Here is a 15,856-nt window from a genome sequence, read left to right as displayed (position 1 = left end):
GTAAGTAAGTTTTTAATGGTAAGATGCTCCATGAGTTACATCTATTTATTTTAACAGACTTAATTTATGATAAATAATGAACAGATTTTGAGTAGCGCAGATTGAAAATTCATACACAACACACGCACTCTCTTACATACTCACACATACACTCACACTCTTTTCCCTCATTATTTTGAGGTGAAACAGTTGGTCAGCTTTGTCCCTCACCTAGGAAGAGCCCGAACTTTTAAAAGTATTTTACAAAATTGAAGTACATACTTTTGACATTTCATTAGGTTATTTTGGTGATCAATTATGTAAACATTTAAAGCCTAAAGTGAGGTTTCAGACTTCAGATAGATTCCAGAAGGGGGAAATGTTTGTAATGTGATGATACCCTGTACCTTCTGTCCACCACCCACCTGTAATTAGTCCGGTGAAGTGGGTTCATTTTCTGTTCTCTATTCAGGCTCTCCAATACTGTTTGGGTGTGGGAAGGGGTAAATTCCACTTTGCAGAAGAAGAAGACTTAAGTTATGATGTATAAGCATATATGACATGTGATAGAAGATTATCTAATTCACTGTTAATGCCTTGTTTCTAACTTGGTCAAGTTTTGCAAATTTTACTATAGAAATAGTTATAAGGATGTTACAGAAATGTAAGACTCCCTGTCATGATAGAATAAAGAACATTTAAACATATTTTTTGTGACTATATTAATAACTTTAAATCTGATGCTGAAATAGTGCTTGAAATTTGTGTTCCTGATCTGGTTTGAAAACTCATTATTTTTTTTAAAAGCAGAGTAATATTGTGAAGAGTAACTTAACTTCTTGAGGTGCCTGTTTCAAGTTATCCCTCCATATAACAATTGTTTCAAGCATTTTTCCCCCTCTTCTTGAGTAGGTATAGCAAAAGTTTCCATGTAGAAACTATAATTATAAGAGTTGTTAATGCAGTCTAGTTGTGTATATGTTCTGCTTCCTTAATGCAAAAGTTTTTACAGTAATGCTCATTACCTTCCATTACATTAAAAAAATAATCTGTGATCATTATATTGGATGTGTTATAACCGAGGGGGCCCACTTAGAGCTGTTGAGGAGTCACTACAGCAGTTTTACATTTTTTAGTAAAATACATAGTACATTTCCTCACCCTTTTAAGAGAAACCTTTTTTCTCCTTCAGGTTTAATTATTTCTCTTTGACCGAAACTAAGACTGATCCTCTGGTAGCCAGTTAAAATGTGTGAAGTAGGAGGAGTAAAGGAAACTCCAATCGTTAGTTGTAAGTTATAAAGCAAAGTTAATACAGGTATACACAGCAAAAGGATTTATTTTAAGGGATAAAAGAAAATTTTATAAACTTGTCTTAGAGAACATGTTGGACATCATAAAGAAAATCTTGTAAGTGTTTAGCTATTTTACTACAATACCACTTTGGCTGATGAATGTTAAAGTAGTTTACTTTCTGTATCAACACTAACTGGAAATTAAATATTAATACTACATTATGCCTGTTTTATTTAAAGTCCAGCATGACTTAATTGGTCTGGCTCTTTTAAATCATGCAGAGTATCCTTACAGAATTTTCTTTTTTATGAGACTAAACGATAACTCATTTGGTAGGTTCAAGAATATGATTAAAAGAATCCTAGACATTTCGATGTTTGCTGTGGGTTTATAACAAGTTCTACATATGGGTAATAGTGTGTAGATGTAAATGAAAATTGTATAGAAAGTTATGATTGCATGTAAGGTTTTGAAGACGTCTGTGAGCTTTTCAATATCTTGGATTCCTGGGCAACTATAAAGAGTTTTTAAAAATGGCTGTTACATACTTATCATAATTTTTTTGAATGTATGCTTCAGTTCTGTAAAATTGTTTAGAAACAAGCTTGTGCAGATAGCTTATGATACAGTTTAAAATTATAAATAGATATCTTTTAGTTGAGCTGGTTAAAATGTTAGTTATACTGCAGGTTTCTTTCTCTGTTTGCATGCTTGAGTATAATGTCAAGATACTTCTGTGGTCTGTTATTTTGTAAAATTGCTTCCTTTTTAAAGTTTGCTCAAATATTGGGAGCTGCCGGAATGAATACTTTTCACAATACTTTGACTAATTTAGTGTCTAATTTTATTTCAGTGAGGGTTAATGAGAGTATTAAACTTTGCTTTACTGTTTCGGCTACCTCATCTCAATAACCCTAGAAAACATTTAGACTAATGTGAGATAATTTAATTTTTTCTATTTCAAGTCATTAGCCCGAGAAGTAGATAAGTTACAGATGCCAGAAGCACATTTGTACTGCAATTTCATTTTTCAGCTTTCAGTGCAACAAAACAGCATCATTATGACCTTTCATATAATGTTAGCCGGCGAAGCTAGCAAGTTTATCCGAGCAACATACCTTTCTGTTTAACAGGTTCATCTCTGATAGGATTTTAAAATATGATAACACTTACCCCAAAAGAAGTTTTGCTGACATGGTGTCACTGTGCTGAAGAGGCTGTTTGATGCCATAGTCCCTCCTTTTTTTTCAGATAGAACTTGGACCCTCTGTTGTAAATTCTGCTTGCAGCCTTAAACTGAAAACACAAACCATACCCAAGCCTTGTTTTAGTTTTACAGTATGCCTGCAGTACATAGACTTGATATTTATTTTTTTTCTGTCAAGAAATTATGTAGCTGGTAGCATGGGAAAAGCAAGGAAACAAAACAAAAAAGAGAATGAGCAAATATTGGAAGGACCTACTATTACTGCATAGACTGTGGTTTAGAGAGCACTCACTGACTCTGTTGGTCTCGGTGGCTGGTAGGGACCTGCGGAGATTAACCATTTAAAAACCAGAGACTTCTTGCTGTCCTCCTGGAGAAAGTTTGCACCGCACTTGTGGTTCTGTGGTTGTTTGTGAGGCGAATGAAGCATTCACACAATCCAAAAAAGCAAAAGCTTTCAAACTCCTTTTTTTTGCAAGCACTATTACTGGAGAGACAGAATCATGTGGTTTGTGACCTCACAGTACTCACAGTCAAGTGGGACTGCCTACCACTGTGGCTTCCCCCCCTTGCTCATGCTCTTTCTTTCTCTCTCTCCCTCTGACAAAAGGCTTGTGGTAAGGCCCTTCCTGGCATCCAGAAGGATATAGCTTTTTAATTTTTGTGACTCATGAGGATTTGGATAGAATACAAATGCTGAAGGAGCCCAAACTCCTGTAAGGTTAAGCGTCTGTGGAGCAGAGCTCTGCATTTGGGGGCTTTCTTTTCTATCCCCCACCCCTATATTTTTGGTGCCTCCTCCTTTTATTTAGTTCATTATTGTGTCTGTGGAGAAGTGAGCAAAATTGGCTCAAGAGGCGGTGTGTGAAATCCTGAACAACAGTGATGATTTACAATAATTTACATCTTTGGACTGTATCACGTTCTGGGGTCTGCTTCATATTTGCTGGGTGATTGGAGTCCTGTTTTTCTTTTTCTTGTCTTCTTAAACTCGTGAATCTGTAACTCATTGTAAAAAAGTTTACCTTTTTTAAGGTCTGGTTGCAAACTGCTTGCTGGGCTTGACTGTAAATTGGCTGTCATGAAAGTGTTAGTCTGGGAATTCCTTTACAAATATTAAATCATGTCTGTCTAGTTTATGTATGATCAATATTGGATGCTGGCTCCTACAATAAAGATGAAATATAATTGGTACATTTTGTATTACATTTACCTTTATCTCATGGCTAGTTTGAGTATCTTATAAAAATGAATAGCAAGAATTATAGCAGCCCAAGTTTATTGGATGGATCTTAGTTTTCTTTATGCTTGTAATAATTTTTGAGTTTTTAAGGAAATATACTCATTTTGTATAATCCTTTAAATAGTTTCTTTGGATATTAGCTTTAACAGAGCCTTTGATAGCAAATCTTATACAAATATAAAGTAAAATTCTTATGTTGTAACTTAGATTGTTAAATGTTATTGATTTCTCTGAGCTCAGAATGGAGTGGGTTAACAGAAGCTGTGTTTTTTGTTTATAATAGAAGCTTTGAAATAAATTACAAAATGCTGTGTGTAGTAAGGAATAATGCACACAGAGTATGTGAGTCGTCTCGATTTGCTAATTCTGATTCAGAAGAAAATTGGAAACATCTTTGGGAAACTATCTCCTTTTTTGCCCCTTTGGACATGTATGTATAGAACTCATTTTCTTGTTAGGATGATTATATATCATAGGCAGAGAATTTCATATTTATGAATAGAGCTTCCTGTTTTCATCAGTTGAGAGCGATGGGGTATTTTTCAACAAAAATTATCAAGCTGAACAGACCAATTTTCTAGGCATTTTTTGGCCATTTATCCACGCCACTCTGAATTTGCATGTTAGACTTCTTCCTGGTGTGATAGTAACCAGGAGTGGCATGAAGTAAATGACTGGGAGGGTGGGCGGAGACAGTGAATTACACAACATTATTCAGGGTGTTTAATGGGGTAGGGCTGGGAAATACTAAGGAGGATATTAAAGCCAAAATGCCCCTTTGTGTGGTCACCCTAGCATACTTCAGTATCTGCTTTTGGTTTATATTCGGTAAAGATAAATGTACTAACGTGTTCGTTAGCTTCTTAGAAAAAAATAATTTCCCCAAAATACACTTGGGAGTACATTGAAATGACTTTAATCCTTTATTATTCAAATGTCTAGAACTTTTCCATAATAAACTTTTAGTGATAAAAGAAATACATTTTAGTGTTTTATTCAAAATACAGATAAATTATCGTGCCTCATCATGTATCTCTCAAAAACAGATTTTACATTGAAAACTAAAAGATTTCATTTAACATGCAGTTATTCGTGCAAAAAGAGAAAAGTCATTCATTGATTCTCTTTCTTAAATAAGGCGTGCAGTGGGATCTGTAGCTCTAATTAATATCTAAAGTAAGTTAAAAGACAACTTGTCCATGTAATTTGTGGAGTTTTCAAGCATAATTCTGTATGCTCACACGATAGTGCGGAATTAGGCAATTGAGAAAAATGTAGTAGTCTGATAAGTATAAATGTTTTTTTCTTTTCAGATTGAGTTTTCCGGTTAGGATTCTGTGACATCTTTTAACCCCAACGTTTTGCTAAATGTTTTCTCCCTTAAAATATTTTTCTTAATTAAGTGTACTTTGACCCTCTAAATTAACTGTGTATGTATTTGAATAATTTACAACATCTATGTGTCTCAACTGCTTGTTCTCTTTTGCAGGTAACCCTTCTGCACATAATTTTTCGGTCAGAGTAAAGCACTCTTACTGCTTAATAGCTTAGTAGATATTGTTGACTGTGACCTTTCTGCTCTGGGTGAGGCCCATCTCATTCTGACTAGAGAACATATGAGGTCATGAGCTTTAAAGTTTATATATTCATTATCTGCACACACAAAAACACATACATTTTTTTTTTCTTTTTCTAAATTGAAAATCTATCTGCTTTGGAGTAAATATTACCTTGGGGTAAAAATTTGAAAACAATAGTGATAACGGGTACACGTTTGATAACTGACCGTTTGTTTCATTAGAAATAGCTTACCACATGTGATGGAGAGAGACTGAACCACATGTGATGAAGAGAGACTGACTCAGCAGAGTCATTGCAGATAAAGCTCTTGATTATGCTTCACATCAGAAATGAAAACCACAGTTTTTTTTGTTGTTGTTGTCTGGTTTTTAAAGACCCTCAATACTTCATTTTTTCGAGGGATATATGAGTATTTGTTATGTTGAAGTAAGTAATGAATTTAAGTCTTCTGTATAAATTATGTATTATAATGCCATGGAAATTATAGCTTTGAACTTGAAAACAGTTTCACAGAAGTGATTTTGCTTCCCATTACCTTATGTTTAATAAGTTTGTCAACATTGGTTGAACTTTTTATATTCTATATTGTTAGATGATATAACACTGTAATGTTTTAAATACTACATATAGCTTCATTGTTACCTTTTGAATCATTTAAAAAATTTTCTGAATTAATGATCCTGTTATAATCATTTTATCACTTTCAGTCTTGTGTCCATTTCTGTGTATTTTTTTTTATTGTTTTAAACTTCTCTTTGTTGCTGTTCTATTTTTTCTTTTAGTTGAGAGCAGTAGAAGCAAAATAGGTTTGATGTAGGAGTTGTATAAATTGTAGAAATCTATTTTGGCTTAAAATGTTCTCATTGATTGTGAGGTTTTAACAGGGAATTTTCTTAATTTGTTGTTTCAGTGTGGTATGTGGCAATTTTTTTGACAGTTTTTTTGGATTTAATGTATAGCTGTTGAGACATATATAGAATTTATTGGATCTTATATTGATGCTTTGAAAAATGTTTATATTAGTAAAATGCATATAATTTTATTAATATTTTAAATTATGATTATGAGAGATTTAATTCTACTTATTTTAATGGGATATATATCCATGTGAACTGCACACATATGTGCGGTTGTATGTATGTACAAGGTATTATTTTGTGGTACTTTAAAACATTTATGTGGTGTGTGTATATATATGTATTGTATAAAATGTGATTTTTTTTGTAATGGGAGTACTCTTTGTTTTCCTCTGCAGTGTCTTTCAGTTTTGTGAAAACCCAAAACACTGCCATTTCCATGATTGTTTGAACAACTTCATTTGGTTGGTATAAGCAGCTTTCTGGCTGACCGTGAGTTGATGTGGAAATTGGATACCAGAAGAGAAAGTAGTTAACTTCTGTCTCTCTCTCTCCCCTTCTTTTTTCCTTTCCACTCCTCCCACTTTCTTCCCTTTCTCCTCTAGGCTTTTTTGGTTTCTCTTTCTCTGTTTTGACATTTCTATAAAATCTCAAAGTAGATTCTTAAGGTCCTTGTAGGCAATATTGACATTAATCTTCACTAATGAATACGTAGGAGGTCTGCAGCTTCTGACAGTCAAGGCGAGTTATCGTTATAGCTTGATATAGTACACCTCATTTGTTAGGTGGTGGTGGCATCTGATTACAGAGATTTTCTTTCTTTTAACAATTTTAAGTCCTTCCTCAGTGTTAATTTACTTTAACATTATTTCACACGAATTTAGGACTTTAATTGTGAGGATTACTTTTTTCTCCCTTGGACAGTTTTTCAAAGTACATAGTGATCCATACTTGTTTAATGTTACTGTATAAATAATTCATGTTTCTTATAATTATTAAAACAATTCATCTTCTATTGCTGTCACTTTTCTAAGGAGAAAAAAAGGGGAGAACTTGCAGAAAATATGGGAAACATGCTCATATGACAGCTGAGGATGTGGCTAGGGTAAAGCAGGAAACTCCTACCCACAATGCAATGTTACATATACTACCACTTAATAAAATTTATATCAAACATGCTACTGACAAAACCAAAGAAAAATAATATCCCTGCGATACTAGTTAACGTACTAAATATATCTAGGGAAAAGTGAAACTAATCTTTTTGGAACCTTTCTACTTAGAGACTATAGTAAATGAAACTGGGACATCATAGCACATTGGAGCCTTTGTGCTATGGGTCTCGCTTGTAGGTGAAAGCCTCCTATAATGAGAACTTTTTGGATATTCACTTTCCTGGAAAAGGCACAAAAGGGCACTTTTTTTTTCTTTTTTGATTGAATTGTTGCAGTATTATACGAGGTTCGAGAACATTGTCATCTAGTAAGAAAAATAAATTATGAGATGTTCATCATATTTATATAAACTCTTTACCCAGCAAGGTATATTTCTTTGCCTTTTAAGTTGGTTTTTATTGCCAGATTTGACATGTGGTTCAAAGTGTTCATTGGAGGCAATTTTCTTTCCAAAGTAACTGTTTTTCTTGCTCTTAGTTATCATAACCTACCTATAGCTTACCTGGCCAGTCTGTATGCTTTACTAAAGGGAGGTTAGTCTGAAGCAGAAAAACTGCTTCTATAATGTCATTGAAAAAAATATGAAGACATCGTCTATAAAAGAAAAACAGGTTTTAATATCCTTAGAGTTTCTGTTTTAAGTCTTAATTTCTTATGCTCTTAACTGTCAGATTTTAGTAATCTGGATGAATTTAGTACATTAGTAATTTAGATGAATTTTGAGGTTTTATAAGGGAGATTTTCAGATATTTAAATAAGGGAAGATGAGAGTTTTCAAATTGGTAAATAATGTGTAGTAATTGTGTGAGATAAAGAAGAGAAGAGACTATGAAGTTAGTGTTAGTTTTGGAAGATTCTTTCTTAGTATTCCCAGTTATGTAAATGGCTCCTGTTTCAGACCTGCCACGGTATTTGTCATCTCACATTAGTGTATTGTCTGCCTGTCTGTATCTTTGTTAAGGATGGTTTGTTTAATTGTTTGAAGTGTTTTCTTCTGTAGAGACTGCTTATCAATAACAGCTGTAGCACTGTGGCTTTTCTCCGTGGACTCATGGTGGTCTTTAGAACCACGTTCTTCAGCTTTGACAGGTGAGACAGAGGCTCTCCAGTGCCCCTGCATTCGGATGAATCTAGCTGTGGTTGGAGAAAGTGCATCTTGCCAAAGTATATGGGTGAGACCACACACAGCCTTTAAAATAGTTATTGTAGGCTTATTTTTAGGGATACATGTCTTGACAGTTCTTTTATTTGCATGCCAATTTCATCGCTGTGTATAGATTTTTCATTGGTTTCTATAAAGGGAGTTGCAGATTTAGGTCTCTATTTGTGTGTAATTTACACTGGAAAATACTTTGAGTTCAGCCATAATTAACAATGCAGAGAATATATTGAAAATGAATCACTAGAATACTGATCTTTTTGTTTTTATAAATTTGATGGTATTCCCCTTGGAAATTTCGCAGTTTAGTAGTCAAAAATTGCTTCAATTTGTACTTAAAGATTAAATAAATTATGAAAGAATTTGAAAATATTTATAAACTTTACTTGTATTCCTAGTAAGAAAAAACTTGTGGTTTGTGCTATTCAGGAGTATGTATTTTTATAATACTGGTATAATAAAGCAATATTGGTGTAATAAAGTATTGTTCAAAATATAAGTTCTGCGCTTAAATAAAAGCTTGAAAACTTTGAAACAAATTGCCAAAGAAGTCAGTTTCTTAGTGCATAAGCATAATATGCAAGCTATTTAGTCTTTTTATGGGATGATTAAAACTTTAACTTGGTGAACTCTAAAAATTCACCATGTTTTTTTTAAAAAGCATGTTTTGTCTTCTAAAACTGGCTTTTTCAGTGACCAGTAAAGAGCACGTTTTAGGCTTTTATAAAATATTGCTTCTTTTTATAAGATGATATAGTATTTGGATAGTCAGTTATTCATGATTCCTAGTATTCATGATAGTGGTGTTGAAACTTAATTTCTTAAGTCCTGGCATGTCTTGGTCACAAGACTTCTCACTTGATCAATGGATGTTGGCTAGGTATATATTTATAAAAAATATAATCAGCTATGATAAGATTGTGGTTTCATTCTAAATATTTTCATAGTGAAAACAGAATCTACTGAGATAATTGGAAATTTAATTTCCTTCCCATCATTATCCCAATACCTTTCCATTTCTAATGGTTCTGGCAGGAAAGGTCTGGGGAAGTTGTGTTCCTACAGCTTTTCTAGAGAACAAGTTTTTGGAAAGAAGAGAGAAGATAGTATACCCCAAAAGGTTATTGAAAGAAAACTTTGGTCCTTGTCACTCAGAAACTGATCATGTATGTGAACCTTGATTGGATGCTAGATTTTTAAAAAAGCTCTGTAAGTCATTTTTAAGATATTTGAGGAAACTGGAATATGACTTGATATTGATGATACCATGGAATGTTAGTTAAGCATGATAATGCTGTGCACATTCAAAGGAAAATATCCTTACTCTTAAAAAGGTATGTGATGAGTTATTTTCATGATGAGTTATTTTCATGTTGAGTTATTTTCATGAAGTCAGTATTATATACTTAATCAAATTCTTACAGAAAACACATGTGGCAAAATGTTAACAATTGGTGAGTCCAGGTGAAGGACTTTTTTTTTTTTTTGCTGTTTATTTTATGCTTCCCTGATGGCTCAGTGGGTAAAAAATTTGCCTGCCAATGCAGGAGAATCAAGTTTGCTCCCTGGTTTGGGAAGAGCCTCTGGAGGAGAAAATGGCAACCCACTCCAGTATTCTTGCCTGAAAAATCCCATGGACAAAGGAGCCTAGTGGGCTACAGTCCAGAGTTGCAAAAAGTCAGACACAACTGAGCACAATAACTTCTGAAAGGTGAAACATTTTATAGAAAAAGTGTGTGGGGGTTTGATTTCAAACTGAAATCAGATAGATGGGGAAAATTCATCTATTTGTATAATAGTAAGTTTTTTTTTAAGTGAATATGGATAGCCTGGGGTATATATAGCAATTTTAGGTTTTAGTTTATAGTTTTGTTTTTACATTGGAATTCTGTTCATATTAAAACAAATAATTTTCACAAATTTATATGTGGCAAATGTAAATTGGAAATGGTAAATTATTTTTGAAAATCAGTTCAGTTCAGTAGCTTAGTTGTATCTGACTCTTTGCAACCCATGGACTGCAGCATGCCAAGCTTCCCTGTCCATCACCAACTCCTGGAGCTTACTCAGACTCATGTCCATTGAGTCGGTGATGCCATCCAACCGTCTCATCCTCTGTCGTCCCCTTCTCCTCCCACCTTCAGTCTTTCCCAGCATCAGGGTCTTTTCCAGTGAGTAGGTTCTTCGCATCAGGTGGCCAAAATATTGGAGTTTCAGCTTCAGCATCAGTCCTTCCAATGAATATTCAGGACTGATTTCCTTTAGGATTGACTGGTTGGATCTCTTTGCTGTCCAAGGGACTCAAGAGTCTTCTCCAACACCACAGTTTTAAAGCATCAATTCTTTGGCGCTCAGCTTTCTTTATAGTCCAACTCTCACATCCATACATGACTATTGGAAAAATCATAGCTTTGATTAGATGGACTTTTGTTGGTAATGTCTCTGCTTTTTAATATGTGGTCTAGGTTAGTCATAGCTTTTCTTCCAAGGAGCAAGTGTCTTTTAATTTCCTGGCTGCAGTCACCATCTGCAGTGATTTTGGAGCCCCCCAAAATAAAGTCTTTCTCTCTTTCAATTATTTCCCCATCTATTTCCCATGAAGTGATGGGACCAGATGCCGTGATTTTAGTTTTTTGAATGTTGAGTTTTAAGCCAACTTTTTCACTCTCCTCTTTCACCTTCATCAAGAGGCTCTTTAGTTCTTCTTTGCTTTCTGCCATAAGGGTGGTGTCATCTGCATATCTGAGGTTATTGATATTTCTCCCGGCAATCTTGATTCCAGTTTGTGCTTCATCCAGCTTAGCATTTTGCATGATGTACTCTTCAGATAAGCTAAATTTGAAAATAGCCATCTAAAAAATTACTCATCTGTATTATAGTAACTGAAGTCTAGACCAATAAGCTAGAGGTTTTTGAGCCTTAAAATATGTTGTTACTATGTCATTGTTTATTAATTGGATGCTTCTAAAATATGTAAAAATGCTTTTAAAAGTAATGATAAGATTCCTGTGACTTTTATCCACAGATTTGTTTTCTTTTCAGATTGTTCTGGATTTAATGCCCAAGCATAAAATATTTAAAAAATCTTGTTAGAGATTTTGAACTATTTTCTCTTTTTTATTTATATTTGAATTTAAATCTGAGTAAAGGAATAATTAATTTTGATATTACTTGATCTCTGAAACATTCACTTTACCCATCACTGTATATAATATCCAAAGTAAACTAGTTTTCTGAGAATTTATCTACATTACCTAGACTGACTATTGGGTGATGATGATGATTACAACAGATGAACAGGAAAAGGACCCATTGTTTGTTTTTCATTGGTAAAGACCATTTGAACCCATATTTTGATCTGAACTTGATAGTGTATCAAATTAATAGTGTATTAAAACTTTAAAATAAATGAAGTATTAATACTTAGTATATAAATACTTAAAATATGTGTTAATACTTTAAAATAAATGAAGTATATATAAAATGAGTGTCTTTTTTTTTTTTAAGTATTTATTTTTGTTTATTTCTTTGGATGCCCCAGGTCTTAGTTGTGGCATGTGGGATCTAGTTCCCTGACCAGGGATCAAACCTTGCCCCCTTGCATTGGGAGCGTGGAGTCTTAGCCACTGGATCATCAGGGAAGTCCCAAAATGATATAGTTTTAAGCAGAAGTTTACAGTTCATATTCTTAAACACCTTATTTTAGCCACGATTATTTTAAGCAATTCCAATTATTACATACCTAACTAAGGATCAGACAGTTGAAAAATTAGTACTATATAAAATTCATAAAATTTTATTGTAAGGGAGCAGTCTCCCTCACTTTTTTCTCCCCTGTAGGCTCTTGGTCTTTGCCTATTTATCCTCATTTATTATAAAGATCTAACATGATTGTTTTTACACTTATTCCCCTTTCCCCAATATTTAATTATAAGACAGACACATAAATCATGGCAAGTCATGAGACTAGCCTGTCTTGGAAGTAAACAGAAGCCTCAAAAATCATCCTCCAAGGTCATTTAAATGAGTTCAAACTCCCTTATCTACTTTAATAGTTTTTAAAAGGTATCACTGTTTTGAAAGTAGTTTAACAAACAGGAGGAACAGTTTATTAACCTTACTTTGTTTTAAAAGTTAAGGTAATATTTAATATTAGGGAAGATTTTTATCCAAAATTAATTCATAACAGTTTTGGCATTTAAAGTTATAATGTTCATTAATAGTAAGATTAACTTTTGAGGAATAAAACCTTGCCTAAAATTTAATGCTTATATACAGATTTATGTATTATGTTTTGCTTTTTCTTTGTACAATTTTAAATTTTTGGAGTTCTTGTCCTTTTAGCTATCAACTAATATTTTTTTTAAAAATTAGAACTCCTAAAGGTTGCATGTTTCTGGAAGAGCATAGAGATTATTCCATGTGATTGGTATATATGACAGCATTGATCTGTAGTTATTTACTGTATGAAATCTTTATAAAGCTAAACACTGGAAATGTGAGAAAGAACCACTTAAAAACTTGATAGGTTTTATTTTTTAGAGCCATTTTTATTTTTACAGAAATTTGAACAGAAAGTACAGAGTTCCTAATATGCCTCCATCAGCCCTCAACTTTCCTTGCTAATATTCAGTTCAGTTCAGTCGCTCAGTCGTGTCCAACTCTTTGCAACCCCATGAACCGCAATATGCCAGGCCTCCCTGTCCATTACCAACTCCCAGAGTCCACCCATACCCATGTCCATTGCATTGGTGATGCCATCCAACCATCGCATCCTCTGTGGTCCCCTTCTTCTCCTGCCCTCAATCTTTCCCCGCATCAGGGTCTTTTCAAATGAGTCAGCTCTCCACATCAGGTGGCCAAAGTATTGGAGTTTCATGGGGCTTTGTGTGTTCTAATTGATGAACCAGTATTGACATGTTACCTCCTAAAGTCAGTAGTTTATATTGGGCATCGTTCTGTATGTTGTGCAGTTCTGAGGCTTGATCCAGTGCCTCATGTTATATATATCCATTATTACAGTATGATACAGAATATTTTTTCTAGAAATTGCCATAAAATTTTGGTTATATATGCATAACAAAGTGTAACGTCTTAACTATTTTAGCAACTGGTGGTTTATTCTCTCTAAAGGGCTTTTTCAGAATGTCATAAAGTTGGAATCATACAAAATTAAGCCTTTTCAGGCTGAATTAACAGTGTTCATTTTAGCTTCTTCTGTGTCTTTTTTGTGACTTAAAAGCTGATTTCTTTTTACTTCTGAAAAATATTTCATTGTATGGATATACTGCAGTTTGTTTATCAGTTTACGTATTAAAGGAAATGTTGGCTTCTTCCAGTTTCTGGCAGTTATGAATAAAGCTGCTGTAAATATGAGTGCTGGTTTTTTGTGGGTTTAAGTTTTCAAATCATTTGAGTAAATACTTAGGAACGCAATTTCTAGATTGTTTGCTAGATCATGTTTAACTTTGTAAGAAACTGACAAACTGTCCTCCAAAGTGGCTGTATCATTTTGTATTCATAGTAGTAAAGATGATAGCTTCCATTGTTCCCTGCTTGTCAGGTTTTGCTGTTCTCAGTGTTTGAGTTAGCTATTCTGCTAGGTGTGTAGTGATACCTCATCATTGTTTTAATTTGTAATTCCTTAATGGCAAATGATGTTGGGCAACTTTTCATGTGCTTATTTGCCATTTATATGTCTTAGGAAGGTATCTGTTCAGATCTTTCCCCCACTTTAAATTAAGAATTTTTAAATTGACTTTTAAGAGTTCTGTATACACACCACATTTTGTTTATACATTCATTTGTTGATGGACACTTGAATTATTTCTACCTTTAGGTCATCGTGAATAATGCTGTAATTGAACATTGATATACCTTCATGTACTTTCCTTGGCTTATTGCATTAGCTAGAACTTCTCATATGATGCTGAATAGGAGTGATGAAAGGTAATATCCTTGCCTTGTTACTGATCTTAGGGAGTAAAGCATCTAGTTTCTCACCATCAAGTATGACATTAGCTGTGGAGTATTTTGCATATATTTGTAATAAGTTGAAGAATTTTAACTTACTGGGAATTTTTATCATGAATAGGTGTTGGATTTTGTGAAATTTTATGTGTCAATAGGAGCATATGGTCTTTAGTCTTTTGGTATGATGGATTAGATATGTTGATTCTCAATTTCCATTTGGTTGTGGTGAATACTTCTTTTTATACATTATTGAATTTTATGGAGTTTTTTTTTAATTTATGTTCATGGAAAATGTTGTTATGTATTTTTCCTTACTTATAATGTCTTTGTCTAGTAATAGAGAATGGTGACCTCACAGAATGAGTTAGGACATATTCCCTCTAGATCAGATTGTAGAGAATTGCAGATAATTTCTTCCTTAAATTTGCTAGAATTCACCAGTGCAACCATCTGGGCCTGGTTCTTTCTGTTTTGGAAGATTATTCATTCAATTTTTAAAATAGATATTGTCCTATTCAGATGATATATTTGTCATTGTGTAAGTTTTGGTAGCCTATGTCTTTCAAGGAATTGATAGTAGTCTAAGATGAGAATTCTTTGCAAGTGACTGAGGGCATGCTTTTAGATAAAAAAATTTTAAGGAAGAGGATAAGGCAACAAAAAGCCACCACTGTAGAAGAAATGAAGAATGCTTTTTCTGATTTTTGTTGTTCAGTTGTGAAGTTGTGTCTGACTCTTTGCGTCCCTGTTGACTGTAGCATGCCAGGCTCGGCTGTCCTTCACTGACACCTGGAGTTTGCTCAGATTCATGTCCATTGAGTTGGTGATATTGCCTGACCATCTCATCATGTACCACTCACTTCTCCTTTTGCCTTCAGTCTTTCCCAGCATCAGGGTCTTTCCAATGAATTAGCTCTTTGCATTAGGTAGTCCAGGTATTGGAGATTGAGCTTCAACATCAGTCCTTCAGTGAATATCTAGGATTGATTTCCTTTAGTATTGACTGGTTTGATCTCCTTGCAGTCCAAGGGCCTCTTAAAAGTCTTCTCCAGCACCACAGTTCAAAAGCATCAATTCTTTAGCACTCAGACTTCTTTATGGTCCAACTCTCACGTCTGTACCTGACTACTGAAAACAACATAGTTTTGAGTATATGGACCTTTGTTGTCAAAGTGATGTCTCTGCTTTTTAATATGCTATCTAGTTTTGTCATAGCTTTCCTTCCAGGGAACAAGCATCTTAATTTCATGGCTGCAGTCACTGTCTGCACTGATTTTGGAGCCCAAGAAAAGAAAATCTGTCATTGCTTCCACTTTTTCCCCTTCTATTTGCCATGAAGTGATGGGACTGGATTCCATGATCTTAGTTTTTTAAGTCAGTGTTTTC

The 15,856-nt window shown here is 33.9% G+C and overlaps 1 protein-coding gene and 1 long non-coding RNA gene across 18 annotated transcripts in view; one reads left to right on the top strand and one right to left on the bottom strand.

Moving 5' to 3' along the window:
* Positions 1-2,712, bottom strand: part of LOC138425073 (uncharacterized) — a 41,179-nt gene extending 38,467 nt beyond the window's left edge. Inside the window, exon 1 of the long non-coding RNA XR_011251093.1 lies at positions 2,449-2,712. This is a non-coding gene — a long non-coding RNA (uncharacterized lncRNA). The remainder of the gene's footprint in view (positions 1-2,448) is intronic.
* Positions 1-15,856, top strand: part of SUPT3H (SPT3 homolog, SAGA and STAGA complex component) — a 398,481-nt gene that overhangs the window by 43,255 nt on the left and 339,370 nt on the right. The window contains exon 3 of one of the 17 annotated variants that reach the window (XM_069562680.1): positions 6,562-8,510. The exons of the other annotated variants lie outside the window; for them this stretch is intronic. The gene's annotated coding sequence lies outside the window, so the exon portion shown is untranslated. The remainder of the gene's footprint in view (positions 1-6,561; positions 8,511-15,856) is intronic. 17 annotated transcript variants of the gene reach the window in all.

The sequence above is a fragment of the Ovis canadensis genome, chromosome 20 (assembly GCF_042477335.2).
Source record: "Ovis canadensis isolate MfBH-ARS-UI-01 breed Bighorn chromosome 20, ARS-UI_OviCan_v2, whole genome shotgun sequence".
NCBI lineage: Eukaryota > Metazoa > Chordata > Mammalia > Artiodactyla > Bovidae > Ovis > Ovis canadensis.
Note: the sequence above shows the minus strand (reverse complement) of the source record. Positions and strands in the feature narration are given on the sequence as shown.